Here is a 21,966-nt window from a genome sequence, read left to right as displayed (position 1 = left end):
TTGATCCACTTGTGCCTGTTAGTCATTAACACACTGAGATCTTCCCAGTCTTATCTGATATTAAATAAGAACATAAGAACGGCCATACTGGGTCAGATCAGTGGTCCATCTAGCCCAGTATCCTGTCTTCTGACAGTGGCCAATGCCAGGTGCTTCAGAGGGAATGAACAGAACAGGCAATCATCAAGTGATCCGTCCCCTCCCAACTTCTGGCAAACAGAGGCTAGGGACACTCAGAACATGGTGTTGCATCTCTGCCGATCCTGACTAATAGACATTAATGGACCTATCCTCCAGGAACTTATCTAGTTCTTTTTTGAACCCTGTTATAGTTTTGGCTTTCACAACACCCCCTAGCAAGGAGTCCCACAGGTTGACCGTGTGTTGTGTGAAGAAGTACTTCCTTTTGTTTGTTTTAAACCTGCTGCCTGTTAATTTCATTGAGGGACCCCTAGTTCTTGTGTTATGTGAAGGAGTAAATAACATTTCCTTATTCGTTTTCTCCGCACCAGTCAAGATTTTATAGATCTCTACTGTATCATCCCCCCTTAGTCATCTATTTTTGAAGGTGAAAAGTTCCAGTCTTTTTAATCTCTCCTCATACAAAAGGAGTTTCATACCCCTAATCATTTTGGTTGCTCTCCTCTGTACCTTTTCCAATTCTAACATATCTTTTTTGATATGGGGTGACCAGATCTGGATGCAGTATTCAAGATATGGGCAGACCACGGATTTATATAGAGGCACTGTGATATTTTATGTCTTATTATCTATCCCTTTCCTAATGGTTCCTATCATTCTGTTAGCTTTTTTGACTGCTGCTGCACATTGAGCAGATGTTTTCAGAGAACTATCCATGAGTCCAAGATCTCTTGCTTGAGTGGTAACAGCTAATTTAGACCCCATCATTTTGTGTGTATAGCTAAATTACATTTCCCAATATGCATTACTTTGCATTTATGAAAGAAATGATATTCCATATTATGAAAACTGTGGCACTTATCTGCCTTAGGGAAAAACTCACTGAAAAGAACCCTGCAGCCAAATGGAACATGTGCATGGATAGTTCTGCTGGTCCAGCTGCCCAGTTTCGTACTGCTATGTGCATTTCTAAAGCATCCTCCATTGTAGTGGTAACTGTAGTGCAGGGGCCTTGTGTCTGCTCTAGTCTGGCAGTTCTAACAATTACTCCTGTGCCACTGTGCACATGCAGAATTCATGTCCCCTGCAGATTTCTTTGCTTCCCCACAGAAAATGATGGGGAAGCAAATGGAAGCCGCAATAGCGGTCATGCGCCCCTCCCCAGCAGCGTTGGTGCATTGTTTTGGGTGCCTAGAGCAGCTGGCAGAGAAGTAAATGACAACCGGGAGGGGTGGCAGGGGACGCCCCAGCCAGTGGCTCCTACCCTGCGCTGGGCTCAGTTGCTAGTCCCCGCTGGGTTGGAGAGGATGGGATGGGATTGCCTCTTCCCCTGCAAGGAATGGTGGGGCTGGGTCAGACCCACCCCCAGTAACTTCCGGAGCTACAGGAACCTCTGCCCCCATTGCTCCTCAGCCATGGGGGGAGGGGTCACTGTACAGGTAGCTGTTCCCCCAGCCACCCAACTCCCCATGCATCTGAACCTCCTCATACGCAGACCCCCCCCACTGAGCCTCATCCCACAACACCCAGACCCCGCACTGAGTCCCAACCAGCTACACCTGGATCTCCACCCCACCAAGCCCCACTCCACCAGCATCCGGACCCCCCACACTGAACCCCCCAGACCCACACTCCCCTTGCTGTGCCCCATCCCCAGGCCCCCCAATGAGCCCCAACTACCTTCACCTGGACCCACAAGTGCCAACTTTCCAAAGTGCTGGGGGGTGCTCAACCCCTGGCTCTACCCCATGCCCTGCCCCCATTCCACCCTTTCCCCCCATGCTTCGCCCCCACTCCACCCCTGCCCCACTTCTTCCCTCCACCCCCTCCCCTGAGCGTGCAGCATCTTTGCTCCTCCCCCCAGCCTCCTGCATGCAGTGAAACAGCTGACAGTGGGGGGTGGGAGGGGGAGGCGCTGATTCACAGGGCCTGCTGGTGGGTGGGAGGCACTGGGGGGTTAGGCGGGAGTTGATGGGGGGCTGCCGGTGCATGCTCAGCACTCACCATTTCCCCCCCATGTGTGCTCCAGCTCCAGTGCACGCACAGAGTCGGCGCCTAGGCCTGGACTCTCCGGCAGAGTCCCATTCCCTCTGCACCCAGAGCCCCCCAATGAGCCCCTGTGCTTACAGATCCTCTCTGCACCCAGACCCCCCACGGAGCTGCCCATACCCAGATTGCCCCACACAAAACCCTCTCACCCCAGACCGGGATCCCCCGATACTAAGCCCCTCCACACTCGGATTCTGCTGGGCTGAGCCTGATTGCTCCACATCTGGATCAGGGGCCAGGGTTGGGCATGCATGTGAGACTCTGTCCCTCTTGCTTACTATCTTGGTGCAACTGGCGTGGAGGGGCAGGCCCAGCCCTTGCGCTGTATCAGGGTTGGGTGCAGCCTCACCACCAAGTCCATGTGAGGCTGCAGGGTGATCTCCCACCTCCATGCAGCCGGTGACCTCTGCTCCCCACTGCTATGCTGGAGCTTCCACATTTATTTATTGACAAATAAAATATGCAGAATTTTAAAATATTGTGCACAGAATTTTTAATTTTTTTCATAATTTTGTATTGTCTGCTGACTTTGCCACCTCACTATTTACCCCTTTTTCCAGGTAGCACTGTCTGTAAAATTCCTTATTTAAAACAAATGTCAGCCATTCCTGACAGAGCATAAAAGGATCTTATGATGAATGCATCTGGTATGAATAAGCAAACTCTGTAGTCATTCCTTATTTGGTACAGAAGTACATAACCTGGTGTCAGGAGTAAAAGTAAGACCAGAAATGGAAAAAAGCAACAAATGTAGCAGACAGATGGAACAGCAACAAAGGTTGTGGGATCTCATCAACATGCCACTCTTCAGTGCCCCAGAGAACTTCAGCTTTGACAAACCTTCACAATGGACAGACTGGAAACAATATTTTACAAGATTTTGCATTGGTACCAAGCCGCACAAAGAAACTGGAGATATACAGTTATCTTTAATTTATGCTTTGGGAAGCAGGCGGATCATAGCTTTACATCCTTTGACTTTACTGAAGACAAGTCACAAAGATGACTATGAAAGGGTTCTGGCTATGTGTGATGCATACAGTTTATACTCAGAGAAATGTGGCTTAAGAAGAGCATGTTTTCACTAGAGAATTAAAGAAATGGGAAAATGTATGTTTTATAAGAGCTCTGCATACATTGGCTGAAAACTGTGATTTGGGGAATGCAAAAATATGAGCATATCAGAGACAGGCTGGCTAACAGATTAAAAAAACAGATAAAAAACGTTAACAGATAAAAAACGTTCACAGCAGCTACAACTGAAGACATATTTAACCCTAGCCACAGATATACAGAGAGCAAAGCATTCTGAGATGGGACAGCAAAACCTAGAGCAACTTGACAAACTTGAAAAACAAGAAACGAGCTTAGAAACTGTAAACAGACACTTGAGTGTTAAAAGTCATTACTATAAAACCGCTGAGGCAAGGAGAGAGAACTCCCAGGCTAAGAGGGACAAATTCCAGCCTACATGAACAAGGTGTGGAAAAAGTCATATCCCAAGAGATGATGCATGTCCATCCAGAGGCATATGGTGTAATACATGCGTGAAATATGGACAGTTTGCAACCGTTTGCCACATTAAAGCAGTCAGGGAATTGACCCATACTACAGACAATCAAGAGCCATTGTTTCTGGGATCTACCACTTGTGATGCCATAGAGCCTGCCTGGAGAGTGAAACTGAATATTCATGGCAAGACTAACGAGGAGTCCTTGTGGCACCTTAGAGACAAACAAATTTATTTGGGCATAAGCTTTCGTGGGCTTGAACCCACTTCATCAGATGCATGGAGTGGAAAATACAGGAGCAGGTATAAATACATGAAAGGATGGGCGTTGCCTTACCAAGTGTGACGTCAGTCTAATGACTATTTACTTTAAAATTGACTCAGGAGCTGATGTCACAGGCATGAGAAGGGACTTACAGTCACTTTAAACCCCTCCCAGAACTGAAGTCACCTGACAACTCTGACTAGCCTTGGAGGTATTATGAATCACATGGGCCAGTTCATGACAGAAACAATTTACAAAGACAAAATCTGTGCATTCATAGTTAGGGCCCTATCAAATTCACGGCCATGAAAAATGCATCATGGACTGTGAAATCTGGTCTCCCCCTGTGAAATTTGGTCTTTTGTGTGCTTTTACCTCTGGGTGGTGGGTATAATAGGCATGGGGAGGCTCTGCCAAACCCCCAGTTGCAGGGCTTTGGGGGGAAGATTTTGATTTATTATGCCCCATGCAGGCTCCAGGATGGCTGAAGAGGTGGTATGTGCTATTCAGCTTCCTGGGTTCATCAGTAATCTCCCTGGAGTACTGATGAACCTGGGAAGCTGAGTAGCAAATACTGCCTCCTTAGCTGCCCTGGAACCTGCATGGGGCATATCAAAAGCTTCTTCCGGACCAGAGCTGCTTTCCCCCAGGCGGTTTGGGATCTGGGAAGGGGAGGCGCGGCATGGCTGCAACTGGCCCAGGACTCTTCTGGGCAGGTGTGGGGGGGAGAGATCGGGGCTTTGGACGGCCCGGGGATCCTCTGGCCACGTGGGGGGATGCTCGGGGCTCCAGCCGGCCCAGGGCTCCTCTGGCCGAGGTGGGGGGGCATCTCAGGCCTCCGGCTGCGAGGGGGTGGGAGAGGGTCTTGGGGCTCCAGCCGGGGCAAGCCTCCCCAAAGGGGGACTCCACCCGCCGCCCATGCTTTTACCCTCTACTATACAGATTTCATGGGGGAGACCAGTGTTTCTCACATTGGGGGGCCTGACCCAAAAGGAGTTGCAGGGGGGCCACAAGATTATTTTAGGGTGGTTGCGGTATTGCCACTCTTACTTCTGTGCTGCCTCAAGAGCTGGGTGGCTGGAGAACGGCGGCTGTTGGCCAGGTGCCCAGCTCTGAAGGCAGCGCCCCGCCAGCAGCAGTGCAGAAATAAAGGTAGCAATACCATACCATGCCACCCTTTACTTCTGCGCTGCTCCCTTCAGAGCTGGGTGGCTGGAGAGTGACGGCTGCTGACTGAGGGCCCAGCTCTGCAGGGAGCAGCGCAGAAGTAAGGGTGGCAATACCATCCCATCCCATCCTTACTTCTGCGCTGGTGCTGGCGGTGGCCGGCCCGCAGCCGCCGCTCTCCAGCTGCCCAGCTCTGAAGGCAGCGCTGCCGCCAGCAGCAGTTTAGAAGTAAGGATAGCAGTACCGCCACCCCGCTACAATAACCCTGTGACTCCCCCACCCCCCTCCAACTCATTTTTGGGTCAGCATCCCTACAGTTACAACACCGTGAAATTTCAGATTTAAATAGCTGAAATCATGAATTTTATGATGTTTAAAATCCTATGGCCATGCAATTGGCCAAAATGGACCGTGAATTTGGTAGGGCCTTATTTATAGTGCATATGGTCAAAGACCAACAACTGTTTGCCCTCTACCAGACTACTGTACCCCACTGGTCTGGGTCTGTCACATATCCCTCCCCCCTGCTCAACGTCAAGGGGTTGGGCAGCTTGGGACGCCAGACAGTGCACACGTGACAAGCCATCGGCGTTGCCATGACGGCTCCCTGCTCTGTGTTGCACACGGAACTGGAAAGGTTGGAGGGATAAGAACCATCTGGTCACCCTTGTGTTCTTCTCCTTGTTCCGCTGCATCCATTGAAGAGGGGCATGGTCAGTCACGAGGACAAATCTGCGCCCGAGCAGGTAGTAGCGCAATGTTTCCATGGCCCATTTTACAGCAAGGCATTCTCTCTCCACCACTGCATATTTTTGTTTCCTTGGAAGGAGTTTCCGACTGAGGTATAGAATTGGGTGTTCCTCCTCCCCGACCATCTGTGATAGAACGGCCCCCAACCCTACTTCCGATGCATCCGTCTGCAGGATAAACTCCTTGGTGAAATCAGGGGCTATCAGTACGGGGTTATTGCAGAGGACAGTCCGTAGGTCTGTGAATGCTTCCTCTGCTGCGTCAGACCATCTCACCAGATCAGGTCCACAGGCTTTCACTAGGTCTGTCAGGGGGCTTGCCATTGTGGCAAAGTGGGGGATAAATCGTTGGTAATACCCCACCACATCTAGGAACGCCCGGACTTGTTTCTTGCGACTTGGTCGGGGCCAATTTTGGATGGCCTCTAACTTGTTCACTTGGGGTTTTACCAGACCTTTTCCCACAATGTAGCCAAGATATTTGGCCTCTGTAAACCCTACAGCGCACTTGGCAGGGTTTGCTGTAAGGCCAGCTCGCCTGAAGGTATCGAGGACTGCCTCCACCTTCTCCAGGTGGGTTTCCCAGTTGGGGTATGAATGACCACATCGTCCAAGTAGGCAGCAGCATAACTGTTATGCGGGCATAATAGCTTGTCCATGAGGCGCTGGATGGTAGCTGGGGCCCCATGTAGTCCAAAAGGGAGGACAGTATATTGAAAAAGACCCTCTGGTGTAGAGAACGCAGTCTTTTCCTTTGCGTCTTCTGCAAGGGGAATCTGCCAGTACCCCTAGTGTCAAGTCTAGGGTAGTCAAGTACCGGGCATTACCCAGACGGTCCACTGGCTCATCTATGCAAGGTTGGGGTACGCGTTGAACTGGGATACTTCGTTTAGTCGCCGGAAGTCGTTGCAAAATCTTGTGGTGCCATCAGGTTTGGGCACCAGCACGATTGGGCTGGACCACTGACTGTGGGATTCTTCGATGATCCCCAACTCCAGCATTTTTTTTACTTCTGCTTTTATTTCCTCCCTTTTTGCTGCTGGCACCTGATAGGGCCTCATTGTTACTCTGGCCCCAGGGTTCGTGACGATGTGGTGATATGTCTCGGTTGTTCGACCCGGTTTTGTCGAGAACACATCTTGGTTCCGGAAGATCATCTCAGACACCTCATTCTTCTGGTCTGGTGTTAAATCGGGAGACACTCTCACCTGTTTGGAAGGCTTGTTTTCCTGGGTTAGGTCTTTTTGGACCGTTGTGCATGCCTCTTGTGCATGCCAGGGTTTCAGAAGGTTAACGTGATAAATCTGTTCTTGTTTTCTGCATCCTGGCTGCCGCACCTTGTAGGTTACTTCCCCCACAGGTTCAACCACCTCGTAGGGCCCCTGCCATTGGGCCAGAAGCTTGCTTTCTGCCATGGGTGCCAACACCATAACCCGATCCCCTGGTTGGAACTGTCGCACTTTTGCCTGGCGATTGTAATGGGTTCGCTGGGCCTCCTGTGCCTTCTCCAAATGTTCCCGTACAATAGGGGTAACCTGGGCTATCCGGTCTCGCAGCTGCATTACATGCTCTATTATATTTCTCCCCTCATTGGGTTCCTCTTCCCATATCTCTTTGGCGATATCTAGTATGCCACGGGGGTGACGCCTGTATAATAACTCGAAGGGGGAAAACCCAGTTGAGGCCTGTGGTACCTCCCGGATAGCGAACATAAGGTGGGTAGTAGGGTGTCCCAATCCTTCCCGTCCCGACTTACCACCTTCCTTATCATAGCCTTGAGGGTTCAGTTAAACCTTTCTACCAACCCATCAGTCTGTGGATGGTAGACCGAAGTTCTCAGGGTATGTATATGGAGCAGCGTACAGAGGTCCTTCATTAGCTTCGACATAAATGGGGTTCCTTGGTCGGTTAATATCTCCTTCAGTAGCCCCATTCGGGCAAAGATCCCCACCAGCTCTTTGGCTATAGTTTTAGAGGCTGTGTTCCGCAGGTGGACGGCTTCTGGGTAGCGAGTAGCATAGTACAAAACAACAAGTATATATTGGTGGCCCCTAGCCGTCTTCTCCAGGGGTCCCACTAGGTCCATGGCTATTCGCTCGAAGGGGACCTCTATGATGGGAAGGGGTACTAAAGGTGCCCTCAAGTGCGGACGGGGACTGTGCAGCTGACACTCCGGGCAGGAGGCACAGTACCTCCGCACTTCTTCATGTACTCTGGGCCAGAAGAACCATCGTAGGACTCATGCCAGGGTCTTCTCTACCCCCAAATGCCCCCCAAAAAGATGACAGTAGTATAAGGGCCCTACCGTCAATCAAACCCTAACCCCGCTCCTTGACCCATTAAGCCCCGCCCCTTGACCCCTTGGTCCCTCCCACCTGCCACCCCCACGGGGTGGGACTTCTGGTATTACTTCCGGGGTCAAGGTGCCACCAGACCGGAAGCAAGGTGTGTCATGTGACCCCTCTAAGAACTCCCCCCCACCACCCTCTACCAATCAGGAGGGGTTTTGTGCCGAAAGGACCACCCCGAGAGGAGATTTTGACCAATCAGGGTGACTTCCGGGGCGGGGGGTGAACCGTCCAGAAGTGAGTCGTGTGACCCCACTAAGAACTCCTCCCAAGGGCCTCTGCCAATCAGAGTGCAGCACCATTACCCCATAAGTCCCAGCGCCAGACAGAGAAGGCGGCCATTTCTTACCAAGGACACGTGTTTTCGAAATCGCGGAAAGGCTGCTGAGAGGAAACATGGACTCCTTCACCACCCCCGTGAGAACTTCGGACTTTGTTTTAGCCCCGAGGGTCTTTGACCATCCGCGGAGAAAGCGCTACATCAGCAACAGTTCCGAGGAGGAGGAGGGAGCGACTGAGGGGAGCCCTTTGGCCCAGCCGTTGCTGGATACGCCGGAACCCGACCCCGAAACCCTCGTGAGGCAGCCCGATGAGCGTGGCGGTCTCTCTTTGTCCACCCCCTCAGAGGTGGAAGGCGATCGCGGCTCGGGGGAGGCACCAGCAGACAAAGAGAACGGAAAAGACGGAGCTCAGGTAAAATGAATGATTAAGAAGCGGCGGTCGAGGAGGGGTGGGTATGGGTTAGGAACCGGGGACTGCGTAAATTAAAAAACAAGCAGTGAGGGGTGCTGACACGTTTTCTTTTCTGAAAATTTCTCAACAGCTCGATGATGCCTTTCTAGAGGACCCGGACAGCGTTGCATCAAGCAGCGAAGATGAACTGGCCCCACCATGTTTTTGCTCAACGGCAATACAAGTTGTTGAAGAGGACTCTGAGGATGATGGCTATGAGGAGTTTAGGAGGCGGCTTGGCATAGAACTAACTGAGCCAGTGCCACATTGTGAGCGTAAAAAAGTCATGCGGACTATTGTACGCGTTGCTGTTTATGCTATCCTTAAACACTGTCTTAGGGAAAAGCTTTTTGAAGATTGTGAGGGCTGTGTCATAGATGCGCCAGGCCAAAGGCACCATGACTGTGTGACTTGGACTTTAGTGGATATAAACTGCAAGCTCCGGGGCCTGTGTGCTGAGCTGTGTTTGGAAAGCTTATTAAACACTGTTGTTGCCATAGGTTATGGTATGCAATGTCTGTGCCTAACCCAAGAACATTTAGCGCAAGGGGTGACCTTGATAAATGCTGTGCAATTCAGTGCAGACCCTGACCGTGTTCTAAGGAAAATGACCAAACCGGAAGATGCCTACTTAGAGCATTATATTGACAGTCTAGTCCACACAAAGAGTTACAGAACCCTGCTTAAGAAAAAAACTATTTGTAAGAAATCTAAAAGGATTACGTTAGAGAATGGTGAGGGGACAAACATGCGATATAAAACTTGGTAGCTGTAAATTTTTTAAAAAGGTGGGGTTTGTGACTATCTGTGTTTTGTTAGAAGGCCTTTGGCCTTTAAGTGAGCTAAAAAAGTTTGAATGAAGCATCTTGGTTTTGTTTTCAAGAAGCTGTATGTTTTTTAAATAAAAAAAATAAATTGTTTGTGAGAATTAGCTCTTGTGTTTTTGCGTGTATACCAAAAAGCTGAAATGTATGTTGTGGTGGGGGAGGGGAAAAAAATCCTAAAAATGTGCTTACAATAAAACAAACAAGCTACAACTCCCTGGGCTACTTCCCCATGGCCTCCTCCAAACACCTTCCTTATTCTCACCACAGGACCTTCCTCCTGGTGTCTGATAACGCTTGTGCTCCTCAATCCTCCAGCAGCACACCCTCTCACTCTCAGCTCCTTGCGCCTCTTGCTCCCAGCTCCTCACACTCCCACCACAAACTGAAGTGAGCTCCTTTTTAAAACCCAGGTGTCCTGATTAGCCTGCCTTAATTGATTCTAGAAGCTTCTTCTTAATTGGCTCCAGGTGTCCTAATTAGCCTGCCTGTCTTAACTGGTTCTAGCAGGTTCCTGATTACTCTAGTGCAGCCCCTGCTCTGGTCACTCAGGGAACAGAAAACTACTCATCCAGTGACCAGTATATTTGCCCTCTACCAGACTCCTGTACCCCACTGGTCTGGGTCTGTCACACAACCTTCTCAGCTGCAGTATGGCAGCTACAATGGGCCTAATGAGAAAGGTAGAAGAACTTGATGTAAGATTTGATATTGGACATTTGAAGGGATATCCAGTACAAATCAACTTAAGAGACAATGGCAATGCTGACCCATACAGTGCACAAATACTCCTACCACTGAGACCTTGGACGAGACTAACTGCAGATTTATGAAAATTCAGGGTGTTACCCGGGGTTCCCTAAACCCAAAGCTCTTGGTAACTTTACTGTCTGCGAGGTGGTATCAGGAAATAAACCAAAGGAGACGCAGCACCTCTCTGCTATGTGGTTGGCACAAGTCCCAGAAAGTCAAGTGCTTTCACTTGAAGCCTTCACTTTATTAGTCTCCAGCACTCTCACAAGAATGCATTTCCTCCAAGTAACGGCTTTATTTAGTTCCAAGAGCATATGCACACAATAGATTATAGAGCACCCCCAAACAATAGTTACCTATGGTCTGGAGGGCTCAAACAACATGGTTCAAGTGGCCAGCTATCCACCTGTCTTCGGAGATGTCCAAAAGGTATTCTTCAGACCTGTCTACCACTTTTATGTTAGTAACTAGTACATTTACATCAACAACACGTCAATCAAAAAAACCCAACACATTAAGCAAGCACTTTTTAAGCAGTTAGTGATACAGATGTGTTTTTGCAGCGTCTGCTGTCTCATGGGCCCCAACACACACACACACACACACCAGAAGTCAAATACAGATAGACTTCCTGTTTTTCACAGACACTTACTCCAGCATATCAGGGAGGACATAGAGTCAGGCTCACTCCTTGTGATCATCCCTCCCTCCCGGCTTTGCCTTAGTTAGGGTAAGTTCCTGCAAAGGGTTACTACATAGCTACTCTTGGCAATAAGCAAAATAATCAATATTCCAGTACTGGCAGTGGCTTGGGCACCCATCTGGTTGCTAAAAATGCCCTTCTACAAGAGGACATCATTACCTGGTTGTAGTGGACTATTTTTCCAGATATACAGGAACAATGTACTTGAAAGCAGGGCTGTCCCTAGCCATTTTGGTGCCCTACACAGCCCCCCTGTGGGGTGGTGGTGGTCCCAGGCCTCTCTGGGGGGGCAGGAGCAGGCTTGGGGGGCAGGGGGGAAACCGCCCCCCAGCATGAGCCGGCAGAGTGGAGCAGGTTGGGGCCAGGTCACTCCGCTTCTTGCCGCCCGTTGAGTGCGGGGCAGCCTGACCCCTGCTGCAGTCCTCGGGAAGGGGGGGAGTGGGGGCAGGGCAGGGGCGGAGGAGGGGCAGGAAGAGGCGGGGCAGGGCTGGGGCGGAGCAGGGGCGGGGGCCATGGGCAAGAGGCGGAGCAGGGCCTGGAACAGCACGCAGCTGCATAGGGCACCAGGAAATTTGTTTCCTGGTACCCTACATAGCTGTGTACTTTGCATACGGGAAAGGACGGCCTTGCTTGAAGGACATAACATGTTGCAGTGTTATTGAGAAACTGAAGTCCACTTTTGCTCATTTCAGTGTTTCAGAACAACTAGTGACGGACAGTGGCCCACAGGTTCATTGCGTCAGAATTCAAGTCATTCCATATGAAGTATAATTTTGATCATATCAGCAACTCACATCACCCACAAACAAATGGAGAAGGTGAGAGAGCTGTACAGAAAGTCAGGAAAATCCTACAACAGAAACATCCATTCCTTGCTCTTCTGTGTTACAGAGCAGCACCAATAGCAGCTACTGGATATAGTCCAGCACAGCTCCTGATGAAGCTCCTGTTCCAGCTTTGGGAAAGAACATATTTCCAGAGTGGCCAGACATGAAGAGAGTAGTCAAATCGGATAAAAAGACTAAAAGAGATTATGAACACTTCTACAACAAATGTCATGCAGCGAACTGCCAGGTCTAGAACCTGGTGACCATGTTTACATCTAATAGGATGGACAACTTCAGCTGCCATGAAGAAAAAGAATTCAGCATCAAGATCATATGTGATTGAGACTGACAATGGAGAGTTCAATAGAAACAGTTGACATCTACACTTTGTTCCTCAGAAAGAACAATTAGTGTAGCAAACTCTACAGATGGTAGATGCAGAATAAGAAGTTGACAACTCAAGGATACCAACCAACCACAGCTAGTCATAGCATCTAATGGACATCCAGGTGACCAAGTCGTTATGCATTCGAGTTGTGTAATTAAAAAACTAGTATGATTCAGAGACACTTAACAGACTGATCCATACTGAACTTCAAAGACAGTAATAATGTAAATATTGTAAATGGTAGAAACGTAGAACTTAAAGGGGGAGATGTAATGGAATGCTAAACTGTGTTATACTGTTTAGCCTCTAGGTGGTACTGTGTGTAAAATACCTGATTTAAATAAACCTCAGCCCAGGGCCGTCCTTATCCATACACAAAATACCAGGAAATTTGGTGCCACAAATTTCCTGGTGCCCTACGCAGCTGCGTGCTGCTCCAGCCCCTGCTCCACCTCTTCCCCATGGCGCCTGCCCTGCCCCTCCTCCGCCCCCACTCCACTCCTTCCCCAAAGCCACCGCCCCTGCTCCACCCCAGCCCCGCCTCTTCCCGCCCCTGCTCCGCCCACACTCCATCCCTTCCCCTGAGGACTGCAGCGGGGGTCGGGCCTGCCCTCCACTCAACGGGCGGTGGTAAGTGGAGCGGCCCGGCCCCAGCCCCCCAAGTCCCAAGGCTGGGAGCCAGGGGAGCAGAGTGGAGTGGGCTGGGTCCAGGTCACTCCACTTCCCGTTGCCTTGTGAGTGCGGAGTCGGGCCTGCCCTGCACTCACCGGGCAGCAGGAAGTGGAGCAACCTGGCCCCAACCCGCTCTGCCAGCTCGTGCTGGGGGGCAGTTCCCCCCTGCCCACCAAGCAGGGCCGTCCCTACCTATACGCAAAGTATGCAGCTGCGTAGGGCACCAGGGAATTTGGGGCACCACATTTCCTGGTGCTCTGCACAGCTGCGTGATGCTCCAGCCCCTGCTCCGCCTCGTCCCCATGGCCCCCAGCCCCGCCTCTTCCCACCCCTTCCCCAAAGCCCCCACCCCTGCTCCGCCCCAGCCCCATCCCCACTCCCTTGAGGACTGCTGCAGGGGTCGGGCCTGCACTCACCGGCAGCGGTAAGTGCAGCGACCCGGCCCCAGCCTGCTCTGCTTTGCCGGCGAGTGCTGAGGGGCGGTTCCCCCCTGCCCCTTAAGGCTGGGAGCCAGGGGAGCAGAGTGGAGTGGGCTGGGGGGCGGTTTCCCCTCTGCACCCCCGCAGAGGCCTGGGGCCCACACAGCCCCCCCATGGGGGGGTTGCATAGGGCACCAAAATGGCTAGGGACACCACTGTCCCCAAGCCTGCTCCTGCCCCCCTGTGGAGGCCTGGGGCCTGCCCCTCCCCCCGCAGAGGCCTGGCGCTGCCCCCCTGCGGGCTGGCTGCATAGGGGTCCAAAATGGCTAGGGACGGCCCTGCCTCAGCCATACCTGGCAGAGCACTAAAGGATCTTATGATTAGCACAGCTGGTGCATCTGGTGCACACTCTGTAGCCAATCCATATCTGGTAGAAGCACATGACACCCTCTGTGCTGGGCAAGACAGTCCAGATAGCCTCTAGGTGGTGAATACTGACAACTGGATTGGGCCCACAGGAGCACTGGGGTTGGGCTCATACACCTCTGCTTATTCAGCAGTTAATTAGGTTTGACATTAAGCACACTTTGGAAAATGTGATGTTTGTCTTCTTGGGCTGTCAGAAGAGATGGGCTTCTGGAATCCAAAAACTCATTGGCCCAGGACTTTGAATCCATATGGAGAACTAACTAAACTAGAGCCCTGGAGAAGGGAGTTTTACCTGTCAGCTATTGGCTAGAGGCAGACCCACCTCCATCTCAAGCTGTTACAGATCTGCATGACTAGCAGTGTTCTGCCATAGAATGCAGCTCCATTCAGATGTGTTCTGAAGATTTTAGAAATTCTTTGTCCTTTGGGGACAGCCTGAATGTTAGCTCCTTCAGTGATGACAAAGAGCTAATGGGAAAGCTACCAACATCTTCATCTCCATGTCCTTTGAGGGATCAGGCACTTTTTAGGCAGTGTATATGGGACAGGAGAGAGAGAGAAGGGTAATTAATGGCTTCAAAGATAAAAAGGCTCAGACTACATACCTAGTAAGCAATAAGGTCAACTCCAGAAGTCCTTGGTTCCAGGACTTTAGTTCTGAGGAAGCTCTTTGAAACAGAGACTGTCATTCACTAAATATTTGTATAGTGCCTAACACAACAGGGCCCAACCTGTTATCAACAAGCACCTGTTGGGGTTCCCCATGGAGTCTGAATGCAATTGGAGCCATGTGATTCAGCTGAGTGCCAGATACCGTGCTGCACTACAGTAGCTTTCTGGTGCCAGGACCTTCTCTGTCAGTGCAAAGAGCTCTCTTTAGAATTGTTAAAGAATATAGAAGTTGAGTTAGATATTTCCTGCTGTGTAGGAGGAAGGGAATATGAAGAGTTTTGTAGGGCAACCATCTCCTCACAGTGTAGGGTAACTATGCCACCACCCCCATCTTCAGTTCCCTCCTGGTTCCCCTACTAACTTTCCACAGGTCAAGTATTTCAAACGAGATTTCCTTTCCAGGTTCTAATGTATTGGCTTTTTATAGTTTCCAGTGGGCCTCCAGTTCCAAAACTTCCTTCTCAACTAAGGGATTACACAGCCCTACTTCCAGGGTTTAGTGCTACACTTATCCCTCATCTCTTTAAATTAACCTCCCAGAGGTTCCACTGAAGCTAGCAAAAATCTTCAAGAAACAGAACTCAAAGCAGAAACTTTATAATAATGCTTTTTCCTGCAAGGCATAGCTGCTAGGGTGCAACCCCCCTCCATAGCTTAGAGCCAAATCACCACATCTTAGTCCTAACTCCACTAAACTATCTTTCCTGATGCCTCAAGGACGCCTACAAGTCGGGGCTCTATTTCACCTGAAGTCATAAGAACATAAGAACGGCCGTACCGGGTCAGACCAAAGGTCCATCTAGCCCAGTATCCTGTCTACCGACAGTGGCCAATGCCAGGTGCCCCAGAGGGAGTGGACCAACAGGCCATGATCAAGTGATCTCTCTCCTGCCATCCATCTCCATCCTCTGACAAACAGAGGCTAGGGACACCATTCCTTACCCATCCTGGCTAATAGCCATTAATGGACTTAACCACCATGAATGTATCCAGTTCTCTTTTAAACGCTGTTACAGTCCTAGCCTTCACAACCTCCTCAGGCAAGGAGTTCCACAAGTTGACTGTGCGCTGCGTGAAGAACTACTTCCTTGTATTTGTTTTAAACCTGCTGCCTATTAATTTCATTTGGTGACCCCTAGTTCTTGTATTATGGGAATAAGTAAATAACTTTTCCTTCTCCACGTCACTCATGATTTTATATACCTCTATCATATCCCCCCTTAGTCTCCTCTTTTCCAAGCTGAAGAGTCCTAGCCTCTTTAATCTCTCCTCATATGGGACCCGTTCCAAACCCCTAATCATTTTAGTTGCCCTTTTCTGAACCTTTTCTAGTGCCAGTATATCTTTTTTGAGATGAGGAGACCACATCTGTACGCAGTATTCGAGATGTGGGCGTACCATTGATTTATATAAGGGCAATAATATATTCTCAGTCTTATTCTCTATCCCCTTTTTAATGATCCCTAACATCCTGTTTGCTTTTTTGACCGCCTCTGCACACTGCGCGGACATCTTCAGAGAACTATCCACAATGACTCCGAGATCTTTTTCCTGACTCGTTGAAGCTAAATTAGCCCCTATCATATTGTATGTATAGTTGGGGTTATTTTTTCCAATGTGCATTACTTTACATTTATCCACATTAAATTTCATTTGCCATTTTGTTGCCTAATCACTTAGTTTTGTGAGATCTTTTTGAAGTTCGTCACAGTCTGCTTTGGTCTTAACTATCTTGAGCAGTTTAGTATCATCTGCAAACTTTGCCACCTCACTGTTTACCCCTTTCTCCAGATCATTTATAAACAAGTTGAATAGGATTGGTCCGAGGACTGACCCTTGGGGAACACCACTAGTTACCCCGCTCCATTCTGAGAATTTACCATTAATTCCTACCCTTTGTTCCCGGTCTTTTAACCAGTTCTCAATCCATGAAAGGACCTTCCCTTTTATCCCATGACAACTTACTTTACTTAAGAGCCTTTGGTGAGGGACCTTGTCAAAGGCTCTCTGGAAATCTAAGTACACTATGTCCACTGACACCTTTAAGACTAACAGAAGTATTGGGAGCATAAGCTTTTGTGGGTAAGATGCCATCTGAAGAGTGAGGTTCTTACCCACGAAAGCTTATGCTCCCAATACTTCTGTTAGTCTTAAAGGTGCCATAGGACCCTCTGTTGCTTTTTACAGATTCAGACTAACACGGCTACCCCTCTGATACTATGTCCACTGGATCCCCCTTGTCCACATGTTTGTTGACCCCTTCAAAGAACTCTAATAGATTAGTAAGACTTTACAGATTTCCCTTTACAGAAACCATGTTGACTATTGCTCAACAGTTTGTTTTTCTATGTGTCTGACAATTTTATTCTTAACTATTGTTTCGACTAATTTGCCCGGTACCGACGTTAGACTTACCGGTCTGTAATTGCCGGGATCACCTCTAGAGCCCTTTTTAAATATTGGCGTTACATTAGCTAACTTCCAGTCATTGGGTACAGAAGCCGATTTAAAGGACAGGTTACAAACCTTAGTTAATAGTTCCGCAACTTCACATTTGAGTTCTTTCAGAACTCTTGGGTGAATGCCATCTGGTCCCGGTGACTTGTTAATGTTAAGTTTATCAATTAATTCCAAAACCTCCTCTAGTGACACTTCAATCTGTGACAGTTCCTCAGATTTGTCACCTACAAAAGCCGGCTCAGGTTTGGGAATCTCCCTAACATCCTCAGCCGTGAAGACTGAAGCAAAGAATCCATTTAGTTTCTCTGCAATGACTTTATCGTCTTTAAGCGCTCCTTTTGTATCTCGATCATCAAGGGGCCCCACTGGTTGTTTAGCAGGCTTCCTGCTTCTGATGTATTTAAAAAACATTTTGTTATTACCTTTGGAGTTTTTGGCTAGCTGTTCTTCAAACTCCTCTTTGGCTTTTCTTATTACATTCTTGCACTTAATTTGGCAGCGTTTATGCTCCTTTCTATTTGCCTCACTAGGATTTGACTTCCACTTTTTAAAGGAAGTCTTTTTATCTCTCACTGCTTCTTTTACATGGTTGTTAAGCCACGGTGGCTCTTTTTTAGTTCTTTTACTGTGTTTCTTAATTTGGGGTATACATTGAAGTTGGGCCTCTATTATGGTGTCTTTAAAAAGCGCCCATGCAGCTTGCAGGGTTTTCACTTTAATCACTGTACTTTTTAACTTCTGTTTAACTAACCCCCTCATTTTTGCATAGTTCCCCCTTTTGAAATTAAATGCCACAATGTTGGGCTGTTGAGATGTTCTTTGCACCACAGGGATGTTGAATGCTATTGTATTATGGTCACTATTTCCAAGCGGTCCTGTTATAGTTACCTCTTGGACCAGCTCCTGCGCTCCACTCAGGACTAAATCTAGAGTTGCCTCTCCCCTTGTGGGTTCCAGTACCAGCTGCTCCATGAAGCAGTCATTTAAAGTATCGAGAAATTTTATCTCTGCTTTTCGTCCTGAAGTGAAATGTTCCCAGTCAATATGGGGATAATTGAAATCCCCCACTATTATTGGGTTCTTAATTTTGATAGCCTCTCTAATTTCCCTTAGCATTTCATCATCACTATCACTGTCCTGGTCAGGTGGTCTATAATAGATCCCTAATGTTATATTCTTATTAGAGCATGAAATTTCTATCCATAGAGATTCTATGGAACATGTGGATTCACTTAAGATTTTTACTTCATTTGATTCTACATTTTCTTTCACATATAGTGCCACTCCCCGCCCTGCACGACCTGTTCTGTCCTTCCGATATATTTTGTACCCCGGAATGATTGTGTCCCATTGATTGCTCTCAGTCCACCAGGTTTCTGTGATGCCTATTATATCAATATCCTCCTTTATCACGAGGCACTCTAGTTCACCCATCTTATTATTTAGACTTCTAGCATTTGTGTACAAGCACTTTAAAAACTTGTCACTGTTTATTTGTCTGCCCTTTTCTGATGTGTTAGATTCTTTTTTATGTGAATGTTTATCATCTGATCTGGCCCTTACATTATCCTCCTCCATCCTCTGCTCCTGACTAAAACCTAGAGATTCTCTATCATTAGACTCTCCCCTAAGAGAAGTCTCTGTCCGATCCACATGCTCCTCTGCAGCAGTCGGTTTTCCCCATCTCCTAGTTTAAAAACTGCTCTACAACCTTTTTAATGTTTAGTGCCAGCAGTCTGGTTCCACTTTGGTTTAGGTGGAGCCCATCTCTCCTGTATAGGCTCCCCCCATCCCAAAAGTTTCCCCAGTTCCTAATGAATGTAAACCCCTCCTCTCTACACCATCGTCTCATCCACGCATTGAGACTCTGAAGCTCTGCCTGCCTACCTGGCCCTGCGCGCGGAACTGGGAGCATTTCTGAGAATGCCACCATAGAGGTCCTGGATTTCAGTCTCTTCCCTAGCAGCCTAAATTTGGCCTCCAGGACATCTCTCCTACCCTTCCCTATGTCATTGGTACCTACATGTACCACGACCACCGGCTCCTCCCCAGCACTACACATAAGTCTGTCTAGATGCCTCGAGAGATCCGCAACCTTCGCACCAGGCAGGCAAGTCACTATGCGGTTCTCCCGGTCATCACAAACCCAGCTATCTACGTTTCTAATGATTGAATCTCCCATTACTAACACCTGCCTTTTCCTAGCAACTAGAGTTCCCTCCCCCGGAGAGGTAACCTCAGTGCGAGAGGCAACCCCAGCACCATCTGGAAGGAGGGTCCCAACTATGGGAAGGTTTCCCGCTGTTGCCGTTGACTGCTCTGCTTCCCTGGGCCTTTCATCCTCCTCAATAGCGCAGGGGCTGTCTGACCGGAGGTGGGACAATTCTACAGTGTCCCGGAAAGCCTCATCAACATACCTCTCTGCCTCCCTTAGCTCCTCCAGTTCCGCTACCCTGGCCTCCAAAGTCCGTACGTGATCTCGGAGGGCCAGGAGCTCCTTGCACTGAATGCACACATACACCACCCGCCCACAGGGCAGGTAATCATACATCATAAGTCTCTCCCTAGGCTTCTCCCTTATTTACCTCAGAAGTGTGATTGTGTCATATGACTCCCTGGTCACTTGACCATCTTCATTTTCCCCACCAGGGGAAGAGAGATGGCTGTATCAGAGCTGGGGTGGAGATCAATCCTCTCTTAAAGGGCCAGCCACATTCCCACAAAGAGCAGCACCAGAGTCTCACAACAAGCTGGTGTAGTGGGAGAGCAGGGCTCTAGGTCCAGAAAAAAAGATAGGGAGCATGAGTCAGGGACAAATAATTTTTCTACTTTATTGTTCTCACCTAGCAATGCTCTCCAATGGCTTTCCCCTATGCTATCTCTGCAGGTCTCCTCTACTTTGGCTCTTTTTCTCCCTCCCACTTCTTTCTTGGCTCCTCCATCTACTGCTCCTACCAGCTCTATGTTCTCCATCTCTGCCATGATGCCTACAGAACCCAGACAACTACCAATGGGAAGGCAGGTGACAAGCTATGCCTCTTCTTTTCTTGCTCCTTCTTTCCCTATATCTAGCCCCAGTTAAAAAGAGAAAGGACCACCACCAAAAAAACATGTCCAGTACACAAAACTAACCAAGATGATCCAATTCTTCCCCATAGTCATTTGCTTGTATGTTGTATCTACACCTCCTACCTTTCACATGTGTAACTGGATTGTAAGCCCTACAATAAATGCGTTATAGATTTCCTTCCAAATATTTTGCGATCAACAGCTGTGCTCTGAATTCCATAGCCCAAGTCCTTCTTCCGTGAACGTGGAGGCCCATCCTTTTGTCACACCATTCCTGTTAGTGAAGGAGAGAAAGGTTTGAACGCAAGAATTTCTTCTTCTGAAAACACATAGTTAAAAGAACAGAAAACATATGTTCCAATGGTAGTTTTGTGAATATTGTGCATTAATTCAATGTACTAAAAATATGCAGCCATTGGCATTCTGAACCCCAGATATCTTGAGAGGTGTGCTTATCTGCATAGTCCCAAACTGCCTGGGAGCACTGGTGGGTAAGCCCAGGCCATACTGAGTTTGTTCCACTTGTAGAAAGGGGGTAGAAAGTGTCTATGACAAAGGACATGAAAAGATGGGCATTGCCTTACCAAGTGGCAACACCCTATTTTTCATGTACTCTGTAGAGATACCTGCCTACTGTTTTTTCCCCACTCCATGCATCTGATGAAGTGGGTTTTAACCCATGGAAGCTTAGGCCCAAATAAAATGGTTAGTCTCTTAGGTACCACAAGGACTCCTCGTTGCTGCTGATACAGCCTAACACACTGAACCCTATGGCAGAGGAGACAGCCCAGCTTCCGGCAGAGCTCCTGCCAGGTTTGGACCTGCGGGGAGAGGGCGGAACCCTCTTTCACGGCGTCGGGGCCGGCCGGCCTCATCTCGCGGCAACACTCGGAGCGGTGACTAGCCGGGCGTCTGACGTCATCACTGCCTGCCACGGCGCACACGTATCGCTCCTCGAACATGGAGTTTCAAGGATGCTTCCGCCTAGGAAAGTAGTTCCCAACTCCCGCTGCCACGGGCGCCAGCGAACGGCCCGTTGTCCTGGAGGCTGATCATCTGGGACTGTAGTGTCGGCGAAAGGCCGCCCCTCACGAGGTGGGTCCGGGAAACGGAGAGGAGAGAGTTCCGTCCTGCGAATTCTTCCGCCTGCGGTATCGGTGCTGAGGTCGCGAAGCCGCCATTTTGGATGCCTGTCTCCTGCTACTGCCGCTTCCTCCGCTGCAGGGACTCGGCCCGGTGAGTGGGGGCGGGGAACCAGGGGTCATTGCTCCCCTCCGCCATCTCTCCCCGCCGGCCTCTAGCCCCCGGCGCCGTGTAACCCCGACCCTCTCTCGTCGGCCCAGCCTGACTGCCCCAGAGCCCGTCCGCAGGGCCAGCGCAACTCCCCCCAGCAGGGCCAGCGCAACCCCCCCCCCCCGCCTGCCCCGGTCCTCTGGACCCCCCCGCCTGCTCGCCCCCCCCCCTCGCAGGGCCAGCGCAACCCCCTCCCCACCTGCCCGGTCCTCTGGACCCCCCCCCCTGCTCGCCCCCCCCTCGCAGGGCCAGCGCAACCCCCTCCCCGCCTGCCCGGTCCTCTGGAACTCCGCCTGCCCCGCCCTCCCCCGCAGGGCCAGCGCAACCCCCCCCCCCCGCCTGCCCGGTCCTCTGGACCCCCCGCCTGCCCGGTCCCCCCTCGCAGGGCCAGCGCAACCCCCCCCCCCCCCGCCTGCCCGGTCCTCTGGACCCCCCGCCTGCTCGCCCCCCCCTCGCAGGGCCAGCGCAACCCCCTCCCCGCCTGCCCGGTCCTCTG

At 49.8% G+C, this 21,966-nt stretch overlaps 1 protein-coding gene across 1 annotated transcript in view; it reads left to right on the top strand.

Annotated features, from left to right (window-relative positions):
* The first annotated feature begins 21,362 nt into the window (after positions 1-21,362).
* The window catches only part of AP1G1 (adaptor related protein complex 1 subunit gamma 1), a 92,281-nt gene continuing 91,677 nt past the window's right edge, over positions 21,363-21,966 (top strand). The window contains exon 1 of the mRNA XM_065416888.1: positions 21,363-21,413. The gene's annotated coding sequence lies outside the window, so the exon portion shown is untranslated. The remainder of the gene's footprint in view (positions 21,414-21,966) is intronic.

The sequence above is a fragment of the Emys orbicularis genome, chromosome 14 (genome assembly GCF_028017835.1).
Source record: "Emys orbicularis isolate rEmyOrb1 chromosome 14, rEmyOrb1.hap1, whole genome shotgun sequence".
NCBI classification, from domain to species: Eukaryota; Metazoa; Chordata; order Testudines; family Emydidae; genus Emys; species Emys orbicularis.
This window is presented reverse-complemented; position numbering and strand designations above follow the sequence as displayed.